This window comes from Oncorhynchus mykiss, chromosome 12 (assembly GCF_013265735.2).
Source record: "Oncorhynchus mykiss isolate Arlee chromosome 12, USDA_OmykA_1.1, whole genome shotgun sequence".
NCBI classification, from domain to species: Eukaryota; Metazoa; Chordata; class Actinopteri; order Salmoniformes; family Salmonidae; genus Oncorhynchus; species Oncorhynchus mykiss.
This window is the reverse complement of record NC_048576.1, coordinates 67280258-67293376: the sequence shown is the minus strand read 5'-3', so window position 1 is coordinate 67293376 and position 13119 is coordinate 67280258. Positions and strand designations below refer to the sequence as shown.

Below are 13119 nucleotides of genomic sequence, written 5' to 3'. Positions count from 1 at the left end.
AGATGAGCATCACAGGTAAGATTTAGGCTACAGGAGATAAGCATTACAGGTAACATTCAGGCCACAGGAGATGAGCATCACAGGTAACATTTAGGCTACAGGAGATGAGCATTACAGGTAACATTCAGGCTACAGAAGATTAGCATTACAGGTAACTTTTAGGCTACAGGAGATGAGCATTACAGGTAACATTTTATGAGGTTAATTTGATTTCATTTTAGCAATGTTGCTTGCAAAATTATAGCAGTTGTTCCCATAGAGCAACCATGCACTGTCTGTCTATGTATTATTGACCCTAGATAAGCTAGTGGTTGGGTTAACACATCTAACCTTTTAGGTGAATAATATGCTGTTTTTATTATAATTTTGTTGTCTTTATAATCATGAGCGAAATTGAACTAGCTTCTTCCACATGTTGTTGTGTTACTGCCTGAATTAAAAATGTATTACATTTATAAAAACATGTCTCATCCATCTACACACAATACCCCACAATGAAAATATTTGCACATTTATTGAAAATTAACTACAGAAAAATCTAATTTACATATGTATCCACACCCCTGAGTCAATACATGTTACAATCACCTTTAACATCAACTGCAGCTGTGAATCATTCTGTGTAAGTCTCTAAGAGCTTTGCACACCTGGATTGCACAATATTTACTAATTATTCTGCTCAAAATTCTTCACTGTCACGCGGGACTAGGTGTGTGAGGTAAGAATCAGGTGCAGAGAGTTCCAAGGGAGAAGTGCACTTTAATGTGGCACCAAAATACAATGCCCAAACACAGGGCGCGAAAATTACGGACCAACCCAAAACACAGTGTACCCAGTCCGGGGCACGAACACACACAACAACACAACACGTAACACAAGAATAATCCCGCACAAAACAAGGGCGGGTTTACTAGCCTTAAATAAGGACGTCCATCAGGAAAACATAATAGGACACAGGTGCAACTAATAAGACAAAAAAAAACAGAAAAGGGAAAAGGGATCGGTGGCGGCTAGTAGGCCGGCCTCGAGGGCGACCCGGAGGGTGAGGCGCCGGGCGATTCGGGTGGAGGCGGTGGAAGTCTCTCAGGAGTGAAGGGTCCAAAATGTCGTTCACCGGTACCCAGCACCTCTCCTCCGGACCATACCCCTCCCAGTCCACGAGGTACTGTAGGCCCCCCACCCGGCGTCTCGAGTCCAGAATGCCGCGTACTGTGTACGCCGGGGACCCCTCGATGTCCATATCGGGCGGAGGGACCTCAGGCACCTCAACTTCTTGAAGGGGACCAGCCACCACCGGCCTGAGGAGAGACACATGAAACGAGGGGTTAATACGATAATAAGTAGGAAGTTGTAACCTGTAACACACCTCGTTTATCCTCCTCAGGACTTTAAATGGCCCCACACACTGCGGCCCCAGCTTCCGGCAGGGCAGGCGGAGGGGCAGATTTCAGGTCGAGAGCCAGACCCGGTCCCCCAGTGCGAACACGGGGGCCTCACTGCGGTGCTGGTCAGCGCTCTTCTTGTACCGTCACCCCGCCAGTCTCAGCGATTCCTGGACGGCTTTCCAGGTGTCCTTTGAGTGCTGTACCCATTCCTTACCGCAGGAGACCGGGCAACGGGATGAGACGGCAGGATCGTCGTACTTCCCTGGGACGGGGGAAGGTCGGTGAGGAAGTCCACCGACAAGTGTGACCACGGCCGTTGTGGAATGGGGAGGGGATGTAACTTCCCTCTAGGCAAGTGTCGGGGAGCCTTGCTCTGAGCGCACACCGAGCAGGAGGAGACATAAAATCCAACCCAAAACACAGGGTACCCAGTCCGGAGCACGAACACACCCAACAACACAACACGTAACACAAGAATAATCCCACACAAAACAAGGGCGGGTTTACTAGCCTTAAATAAGGACGCCCATCAGGAAAACATAATAGGACACAGGTGCAACTAATAAGACAAAACAAACAGAAAAAGGAAAAGGGATCGGTGGCGGCTAGTAGCCCGGTGACGACGACCGCCGAGCACCGCCCGAACAGGCAGGGGAGCCAACTTCGGCGGAAGTCGTGACATTCACGCTCTGTCAAATTGGTTGTTGATCATTACTAGACAAACATTTTCAAGTCTTGCCATAGATTGGCTTGTGGGAATGTTCCTGTCTTTTTCTGTGGCTAAACCAACTAGGCTCGTAATTTAACAATTTTATTCATAATTACAGATGGAATACAAGTTTGTTTTTAAGGCACATTTAAGTTCACATGTTCCAGAAGGCATTTCTGCCAAATAACATATATCTATTTTTTAAAGACGTTCAAATGCCTCTCCTGTGAAGTGGTGAGGTGCGACATATGCCTAGCTTCTTGAAAAGCTATGTGAAAGTGCAAATTACTTTTTTCACGTGTGGAAATGCTATTCGTGTGGAAATGCTATTTCGATTTTCTTTCTTTTTTTTTTACCCCTTTTTCTCCCCAATTTCGTAGTATCCAATTGTTGTAGTAGCTACTATCTTGTCTCATCGCTACAACTCCCGTACGGGCTCGGGAGAGACGAAGGTTGAAAGTCATGCGTCCTCCGATACACAACCCAACCTAGCCGCACTGCTTCTTAACACAGCGCGCATCCAACCCGGAAGCCAGCCGCACCAATGTGCCGGAGGAAACACTGTGTACCTGGCAACCATGGTTAGCGTGCACTGCACCCAGCCCGCCACAGAAGTCGCTGGTGCGCGATGAGACAAGGACATCCCTACCGACCAACCGACTAAGCCGGACAACGCTAGGCCAATTGTGCGTCGCCCCATGGACCTCCCGGTCGCGGCCGGTTACGACAGAGCCTGGGCGCGAACCCAGAGTCTCTGATGGCACAGAGGAGCTGCAGTACAGCGCCCTTAACCACTGCGCCACCCGGGAGGCCCGTGAGATTTTAATTTTCACGTGAAAATTTTCACGTGTAAAAATGCTAATTCATTTTTCACATGTTGAAATGGTAATTCAATGTGAGGTGAAAACATGTTATTCTTTGTTCTGTTTTAATGTTACTCCTGAATAACTATGATAAATATACTCATTTTTCTTGTGTGTATTTTTAACAAAGCTGAGATTTACTTTGAAGATCAAAGTGTGGGAATACAGGTGAAATCAGTTATTGACACAGACATGGTGGCATAGCAGGAAGATCGGAATGCTGTGAACCAAGAAGTTATAAATTCAAATCAACTTTTTTTGGTTTGCATGGCACCAACTGTGTAATCTCATGTGAAAAATATCCACATGTGAAACTTGTGAAATATCATCACATGAGGTGATCTCATGATTTCACTTGTAAGTTAAAATTGTTCATGTGCCAAACATGTGGAAATTTCACATGAAATAATGTAATTTTCCATGTGATTTTTAAGTAAGGGTAGGGTCGGATTGGTGTGGGGTTTGGGGAGTCTGGGGTTGGCTTTTGAGAATTTTTTTGGATTTCTAATGTCTTACTCAATGTTAGAAAAAAGTTTGGTCCAAATCAGATGTTAGGTACTATATTTATTGAATATTATATGAATCTTATAAACTATAATGTCCAATTTAATTTCTCAGAGATCAAAATATTTTTCCACAAAATAATGTTGCAAGAATGCTAATATCATCTGTTTCTAACTACAGAAAATATTTCAAAACAATCTGAGATGGTGGGTGTCATGGCTTTCTGAAATGGCATGGAACGACCCTCCCCTTTGTGTCCAACTACAACATGCAGATTGCCATGTTATCTACTGTAATGTATCTCCTACACGAGTTCACCCAGCAGCATAGGAAATAACCTGGAAGACACCACCACCACAGGAAGTTTGCTTAACAAAGAAACTGAAAGGGGGAAAAATGTATACAGTACATCCAACCTCTTTTTACCAGCGATAACTACAGGAGACAATTGGCTTATTTTGTAGCTGAAGTCAACCAATTTCCTCTTACACATCTGCGCTACATAAACAGTGGCGTGTAGGCCAGGGACATTGGCGAGGGCCGATTAATATTCATTAGACCATCCGTTTGGCATACCAAATTTGATATTTGATATACTTCTTCTACGCGAGAGAGAGAGGGGCTGACACACCACGGTCTGAACGGATTGGGTGTCGCTGTGTGTTTGTGTGTGTGAATGTTAGTGTGTGCTTGCATGTTGTGTGTGTGTGTGTGTTATTTATATGTGTGTACAAAGACAAGATGAGAGTTGAGGGCGACAACCAGAACCAATAGATGCCCCCCCCCCCCCCCCCCCCCCCCCCCCCCCCCCCCGGCGCACGCTACACAACTATACATCTCCAGAAATATGCCAGGATTTCAGCTGGAATTCCAATGAAGCCAACATGCTGACAGGATGGTGAAACCCTGCTATCTTTTTATGGTTACAGTTGATTAGAAGGGGAATGCAAAAAGACAGAAGATGTCCATACAGTAGGCCTACGCATAAACACCAGATAACCACTGACGTTATGGTTCACAAAAGATATACAGTAAGCTACATAATCAACACTGGATCTACGATATACTTATACCATGCAGCTGGCATCACTATGTTTGGTAGTTATCTCATCTCCTTAGATTTTATTAGAGCTCATGTCTACGTGCTTTTGTGATACACCTCATTAGGTGCCTTTAAAAAAAAGAAATGTCTGATAGTTTCCCTCAGCATACGGTTTGTCTCTTGTCTGTATAATATTTGGCGTTGGGGCGGGTCTGTCTGCACCCCGAAACGGGGCGGTCTGCTCACTCAACCTCCCGTAGCATTCCAGCCACGCTGAGGCAGGGTCACGACTGGGTTAAGGGGGTCAGCGAGTGGTCAGAGGTTGTGGTGTGTGTTATGTCCCTGTAATCCATGTGTATAATTTCTCTGGTGTGTACATGTTTGTGTAAACCTGTATATTCATACTGTGTGTCTGTTTGTATACAATATCTTAAAAATATTGTGTTAGTGTGTTTGTGTACTGTATAGGGACCATGGGGGAGTGAATGTGTGTTGGCCTCTAGCAGAAGAATGTCGGGGTGTGTAGAGAAGGCCCATCCGTCTGTTCTGGATGGAGGGATGGGGGAGAGGGTGAAGGATGAGGAAGGAGGTGAAGGGGCGCCCGAGGGAGGTCAGCCAACAGTCAAATCCAAAACCCTGCTCAACCCTGTGCCTCTCTCTGGTCACCACGGCGTTCCTCCTCTCTACAACTCTGTTTCCTCTACACAGGCATAGGCACACACACACATCATCATCTCTCCCTCAAACACAAAACTGGCTGGGTGCTATTTTTAGTTTGAGCCAGCAAAGAAGTGAATAACACGGTGTGTGTTTTTGTGTGTGTGCCTGGCCACTGATACAGTTGGATTCCCCCAGGTCTCTGTAAAAACACACAATGGCTGGCACTCTAGCCCCCATGAATGCACAAAGCCTCCCCCTTTTCTCCTCCTCCTCTCCTCTACTTCTTCTCTCGCTCAGGATGGCACCCACCAGAAGGCTCCCACTGTCCTCCAGGGGCTCTGACACGACCCATAATCTCACCCCGCGCCCAAATGGATAAAAAATGAGGCCACCCTTTTGACCTGTGTCCGGCTTTCCTCCCTCCCTCCCTCCCTCCCTTCCCTCCTCCTCTCTTGTGTTCCACAAATCAGAGGTTGATGTCGTCTTGCCAAATGAAACATCTGTACTTTTGTCTGTAATAGAAGCAAATTGGGTTCCATTAATTTCAATTTAGTCAATTCATGAACTGAATGGAATTTTTTTTATTTTTTAAACGTCATTGAAAGTAAGAGTTACTTTTTACATTTTAAAACTGAGTTTTGCTATGACAGCTTGTGGCATCGTGTCTTTCCTATCAGTGACGGCCTTAAGTAGTCTCTAGGCTGGAGGGGGTCGTATAACGTGTTAGAGAGCCAGGAGACTTTGTCTGGAGGGCTTTGAAGCAGAGAGAGAAAGAAAGAGCTAGAGGGAGGAGAGGGAGAGAGTCCAGTACGGCTCCTCTGATTGTGTTTACTCCTCCCTGTCTCCTGCTCTGGGGCTGTAATAGATGGCTTTCGTGTGTGTGTGTGTGTGTGTGTGTGTGTGTGTGTGTGTGTGTGCGTGCTTCTTTGTATTTCTCTTTGTATCTCTCTTTCTGTTTATCAATATACAGTATCCAGACCTATCTGCAATCTAAATGCTAGGCAGTAAAGCCCAGAGATGGATGGAGAAAAGGAGGAGAGGAAGGAGGACGATATAGTCTGGAGTGTAGGCTCCACCGTCCTCATCATCACTCAACTGGCTGTTTGTTATTCTGCGCTGCTCTCTGGGCCTGTACCGGGAAAACCTGCACTGGGGCATCTATCACTTACACACGCAGATGTATACAGATTAGATACTACTGCACTGTTGGAGCTAGGAACACAAGCATTTCGCTTCACCCGCAATAACATCTGCTAAATATGTGTATGTGACCAATTCTATTTGATTTGATTTGATATATACACCGTACATCCCCACACACTTCAAACACACATACAGGGTCTCAAATACTGTACACTCGCGCACCCAAACACATCTGTACACACATACAGTACACATGTAGTTCTCCCGGATGAATAGTCATATGCACAAACAAATAAGTACCCATGCAGATAGACCACCCCCATACCCATGCAGTCTGATGATTCTAACCAACATATTGTACATACACTAAAGTGAACCAACCTTGCTGTGGTCCAAAAGACAAATGAAGGTTGGAACAGAGGACCAGGTTACACAAACCTGGGGACTCTAAAGCAAATTGTCAGGTTTCAATTGATCAGGTGTGTGTGTGTGTGGTGTGTGTGTTGAGCAGGTTGAGAAGCACACAGTGTGCTAATCCATCCGGATCAAACACACCCTGGAGAAGGCTCTGCTTCCAGACAAACAGGAGCCTCTACTGTATGTCTTCTCCACACACACACACACACAGCCTTCCATACTTAGTGCCAGCCGATACCTCTCTCTTTCTGTTTCATTTCAGGGTGCCACATATAGGCTCCTTCCCCACTCATTTACATGTGGAAAAAGTCACTCTTAACCACAGAACTGGTTTCAGATTACCCTACACCCCAATACTAACCTGGATCATTAGGTGGGTGAAAATGTATCTGACTCTGTATCAGTGGTTAGGGGCAACTTCTTCCACTGTCTTACAGTGTCCTGGGAGGAGGGAGAAGAGGAGGGAAGAGAGAGGAGGAGGGAAGAGAGAGAAGGAGGAAGATGAGGGAGAGGAGGAGGGAAAAAGGAGAGAAGGAGGAAGATGGAAGAGGAGAGCCATAGGCATTAGTGGGCTGCTGTATTCTCTGCTGAAGCACAGCACTTAACCAATTAACTGGAACAATCAGTGGGCGAAAAGAAATGTATCTGAATCAGATAACCATGAAAAAGCAGACAGAGTGGCCCAGGAGAAGACCAGGCTACTGGAGGTCATCGCATGTGTTTTTCTAGCTATGGGACAAATTATTCTGATATATCTATTTTCCAAACATATGGAAGAAAGTAAATATCAAGAAAGTGACAGATTTAAAACACACATTGAAATGATATGGTAAATATATAACTCAAATTGGTGTATCATTACTGTAATATTTCATTTTTTCGAAGCACAGTTATTTTTTTAAACGTAACTTTACCTTGTCCTATTTCGGCGGAGCTTTTCCAAATAATTCCATTTGTCAATAATTACTCTGAAAACGTTAAATTGATGGTAGATTTCACATCAGAGTGCACAAAATAAAGCAAACCATACATCTTCATGGCAAGTAAATGAATTTAACACTGTTATAGATCACCTTAATACATGTATATTTAATAGTAAAATAATGAATGTTCTAATTATAAATAATAGATTTGTAAACATATGTATTAGGCTAATTCATACAAATTGGCACGTTGTAAGCCTATTGCATGTCCTGTGATGGTGGACTTGCGAATATACAGTGTGCCAATAGTTTTAGGCAGTGTTTTGTTTCACGCTTGTTCAAAATCTATTGATCATTTGATGAAGATGAAAACAGATCTTTCTTGTCTAATGAGGGCATGTCTTTTGTTCTATTTTTTTTTGTCTTTGGATGACAGCTGGTAGTCTACTCCAGGCGATAGACACATTCGTTTCCTTCTGACACTTGATTAGACATGTTTGACTAATGGGCCTTATTTTATATTTCTTAAGACTTCACTCACAGCTCGTTGTCCTGCTCTAAAAAGATTATTATCGATAGCAGCCTTATTTTACAATTCTACCGCAACATTTAACCTAACTTCATTTGATTCTGATATTTTTATATTCATGACTGCCTTGGCCCTTATATAATACGTTATCTTCTTGCGCCACAGAATGTGAGTTCAGCGATATCAAAAGTTGTCATATTAACTGAAATTAGCCTAGAGATCTGAAAGTCATATTTATTGCATGCTCATTTCGTGGTCAATGCACTGCACTGCTGTAAATGCCTTAGCCTATATTTAAGGGCATTGTTTGATTATTCATATCTGGATATTTGAATCATCATTGTCGTCCAGCGTAGGCCATATGCCTATTGAACTCCATCATATCAATAAGCACCTTTGTTAGACCTGACTCTCTAGGCTAATGACAATTTCACTTCACCCATACACGTTTACAATAAAGACTCGTACGACAATGAATGTGCAATAAACTCTTTACTGCAGACGACGCTGAATTGTGTCAAATCTCCAAGCATATGGCCTCGAGTCGAGAGACATAACCAAAACCCAATTTAGCGCCACCTGCCGTTTTGTGGGCGAAATATTCCCCTGTCATTTTTATTTTAGGCTCACCAATAATGAACCACATTTTTAACACGAGATATGTGGAACTCGTCCATAAACCACATCACTGATTTAAGATTAGTGAATGCCTGTATCCCAGCCCTTGAAACACAATCCAAACTTTTTTCCAGACCCATTATTATCAAAGTTGCTGTGTAACTATGACACTCTCCAAAACATTATTTACCCCGCGGATTCATTACAAAGCCATAAATATTTCAAACTCGTCGGGTTCTTAGAGATCTGGTATGTCAATTAATCAAGAATATTGGGGCACTCCCAAGTCCTTCTTTTTGATATCCCGTAATTATCGCTTCGACGTGACTGAGATGTATATTTTCCGTCAAACGACACATGCCCGGAACACTTTCCTCGTTGATTGACGAGGCCATAAATAGACATCTTCATGAATTACAGTAAGCCACTACTGTCTGTTTGTTCAACCAATTGCACGTGAAATGGTCTCACTTCGTGAATAAGCGCAAGAGAGACTGCTTCGGAATTTCCCACAAATCCCAGTGAACGGAAAGGCCTATATATAGGTTAATTTATGTGCGGTTTGCATTACTCATGTCTGGGTGTGATCTTTTTTTTATATCAGTTTGGAGGTATCATTGGTGAAGTTTATGACCGTTCGTTATTGTTAAAGTAGTTCAATATGGGCCTTATAGGAACGATGTTATGATACAGCATGTGTGATATTTATGCCTATAGGCCTATGGTATTATTTATATTTTAAAATATACAAATATATTCTTAATTCACACACACACACACAAGCCTACACACGGATGTTTTTTCCTTATTGATGATCGTAATATATTTGTTTAGGCCTAGATAATATTAGGCTACAATTCCTCACATCCAATTGTTATTTGAATATGCTAATTATTTATTTTGAACAATCGCTCCATTTTGGGGGTGGAGTAAACTACTTTAGGATAAAGTTTATAAAGGAACCTTGAGTGCCACCTAGCTGCTGCTTGATTGATTTCACCCTCCGGTTGTTTTAATTTAGGAATGATTGTAACATCAATGAATGACCTCAAAATGATAAAAAAGATACAAATGAAATCATATTATTGGGTGTTTACGTGTGAAAGACATTAGTTCTCAGACAAAAGCCAAAAATGCCCTTCTCCCTCCGTATGGCAAAAATGATTCTCAGACCTCAATTCAATTATGATATGCTTTTTGAGTGATTGATTTTTAGCTGATAATGCATAACGTATTAGATTATAATTTCTTAATATTCACATTAGCTAGTTGTTAATCATATCTCCAATATGTTGCATACTCCCTTTTCCCTAAAATGTGTATTTTTTTAATGTGAGACCGTAGCCTATACCTAAGTTATGCCTGACAAATGCAAATAGTTGCAACATAGTAATTAAACGAATGTAACGCAATTATTGCAGAGCAAACTGCCAATGTCACACTTAAATCGTTCTTTGAGAAAATTACTCCCGTAATGAATTTTTTGTTTTCGTCAGTATAACAAATCGTTCAAAATGTTCATTTGAAAATTGATTCGTGAAAATAAACCTCTTTATTGCGTGACTGAAGTTGATTCAAAGTTAAGTGAATAAAACTGACGCAGTAATCGTACAATTACAGACGTTAATATTACACTTTTACACAATCTAGGTTGGGATTCGTTGTTGATATTGATACTGTACATTTGTGATCATCTTCACACACTTTTATGCTGTCTTTGAATTCTCATGCAAGCACGAACCCCTAAATTGTCATAAATGAAGTTAACCTATACCCTTGATCATTACTACTGGGACATATATGCATATAGAAAACAATGAGAATTATTAGAGATTGAAATGCTATTTCTGGTGATCGTATTATAGACGGGCATGAATTATATTGTGTCAGGTGCGTGTTTAATATTAATAACTTAATTTAGACAAAATCACAATTGAGCTTTAGGAGCACTTCCGGTGAACGACAGTTTGCTCCATTTTTCGATTAATGAATATAGTCCTAAATTGAAATGGGAAACAAGCCTAACGATTTATTGGGCTTTATTATGTAAATGTAGGATTTTAATAAAACTTGGTCGTGTAAAATAATTAGGCTTACAAGCCAATGTCAGCTACAGTACCTTACAGGTTTACTGCTTCTAGGCGTATTGTAGCTCCGTAAATGACAACCATTCGATTTTTCAAGCAAGAATTTCGGGAAGGATAGGCATAGGCTACATTGACACAAACTTTAGCCAATCATTGGTCACATGATAAATGCTATTCCTTATTCATTACCAAATCTATGCTATAGACCTCATAATATCGAAATGTTCACAATTATTATAATAAAGAAAATACCTGGGGGGGGGGAAACACTTGCGAAAGTGTCTGTCTGTATTGTGCGAGTCGCTGAATGACTGCGTGTGGAGGCTCATGGCACCCCAGTAACAGGCGCTTTTGGACAGACAGCGACAGCAAAGCCACACCGCTACTCACTCTTCCCGCCGTGGGCAGTCAGTAAGTAGCTCGTGCCCAATGTTGTCTCTTGCCAAGGCGCTGGTTAGAGGTCGCGCGTGACCTCTTGGTTACCTCAGCTGAAAACGAGTAGGCTAAGCGAAAGTCATGCCCTGATTTCTCAGGTCGTATTCCAGGGGTCATATTTCGGTAAAAAGTTAAGTGCTTTTGTTTGGTAAGTCGTTTTTTTGTGTGTCTTTAGAATTTGGCAAACTATACGCCACAGTATAAGATGTGATCAAGCAAAATTGTCAAGCAGAGAGGGTTTTATTGCGATAGCTTAGGTGATTATTTTGGTATTTAGCCTTTGCATAGGCCTAACGTTATATGTGTCATAATATAGCCTATATTCATTTTTGGAGAATCTTAAAATATTAGAAATGTGCTTGTTTTTCGTTACTAAACACACAGGCCCATTATCCTGGCCACAAAAACATTTCTGTATTTTAATTTGTCACATTCATTTCAGCCGTTTAGAATTTTACTCCTTAGAATTTTTTAAACAGATGTGAATCTTTTTTGTTTTGTTCAGCAAATAATAAGCACAAAAAAAGTGTCTGGTGTATCATGCATTTTTTTTTATTGTTGTAATTTAAATTTCAGTTTTACTGCTGTGTCCACTGCTCCAGTCTTGTTGAAGTTTAAAAAAGAGACCTTGCCAAAGTAGTTGTTTATGTTTTATTTTAATGTTTCCTAATGCAGATAACTACGTTGTTGAACTTAAAACAAGTAATATCCACAGTGTTTAAATTCTAAATGTCAAAATGTAATGGTTGATTATGGCTCCAAACCAACATTCCAGTTGTTTTTAGGCTATATGAAAACAAGATATGCATTTGAAAGAAAAATAAACAAAAATGTAATTCGGATTTGATTAGCCTAGATGGTTAAATGAGAAACAAAATAATAAAGTCATGCTTTTACTTACATTTCAGTGCAATCATCCATCCTTTGGCAATCTGAATTGCTACAATGGAATAACCTTAATATTGATGAACATTTTGAGTTTAAAGTCCAAAACAGAGGTGTTCAATAAGAAGCAACGCTTGTTCGATAAAAAAAAACACAAGTTATAGACAAGTATGGACCCATGGGCCTGACCAGGCTTGCATTTGTCTTATAGCAGCGGCTGTGATAAGAGCAAAATGTAGAATCGATGTTGATGGTACAATTAGTTTGAGTCTCTTTTTCCTGTCCATCAACATTACATGGAGAATAAACTAGGCCCATAAGATTGCCAGTAGTGCTTATTCAGACTGAGATAAAAGCAAGATTTAATCAAGCATTATGACTTTTGTCAGTTATAGAAAAATTGTTGTAAAAAAATCTCTGGGGTTTACTGAATCAAGACAAGAATAAGTAGACATTCAGATATTTGTCTTCATGCTTACTTTTATAAGTTAATGCAATGTTTTATATTGAATATTAAAAGACTTAGCTAAGAATACATGTTATTGTAAACGGCCAGAAAAAGCCCCCACAATGTTTCAGAGAGGAAATGAGAACAGGCAGCCACCTCATTTATTTCAGGTAATTTCACCTTCATACATTTTTAACATTTGTATGGGAATATCTGAGTGATACTAAAATTGCCTTGCACTTATTATGTACTGTACTGGTTCTCTCTTGTTCTAGTTTCAGAAAGCCTGTGGTGCTGGACTAGACTACTATGTGTTATGACTGAGCACACCAGCTGTACTGCACTACTTGTTGACCCATTATATACTGTCGGTACTCCTACGGGTACTCCTCTATAGTATCCACTTTAGTGCTGTACTTGAATCTGTTCAATGTTGAGTTTTACAGGCATGCATAGGTCAAAGGTTGCTAA

The 13119-nt window shown here is 41.3% G+C and overlaps 1 long non-coding RNA gene across 1 annotated transcript; it reads right to left on the bottom strand.

Annotated features, from left to right (window-relative positions):
* Positions 1 to 1263: 1263 nt before the first annotated feature.
* LOC118937895 lies at positions 1264 to 12414 on the bottom strand. Its single transcript, XR_005035302.1, has 3 exons — positions 12217 to 12414; positions 7085 to 7164; positions 1264 to 1298 (listed from the first exon to the last, which is right to left on the bottom strand). It is a non-coding gene; the product is annotated as an uncharacterized LOC118937895 (long non-coding RNA).
* Between the last annotated feature and the right edge of the window lie 705 nt (positions 12415 to 13119).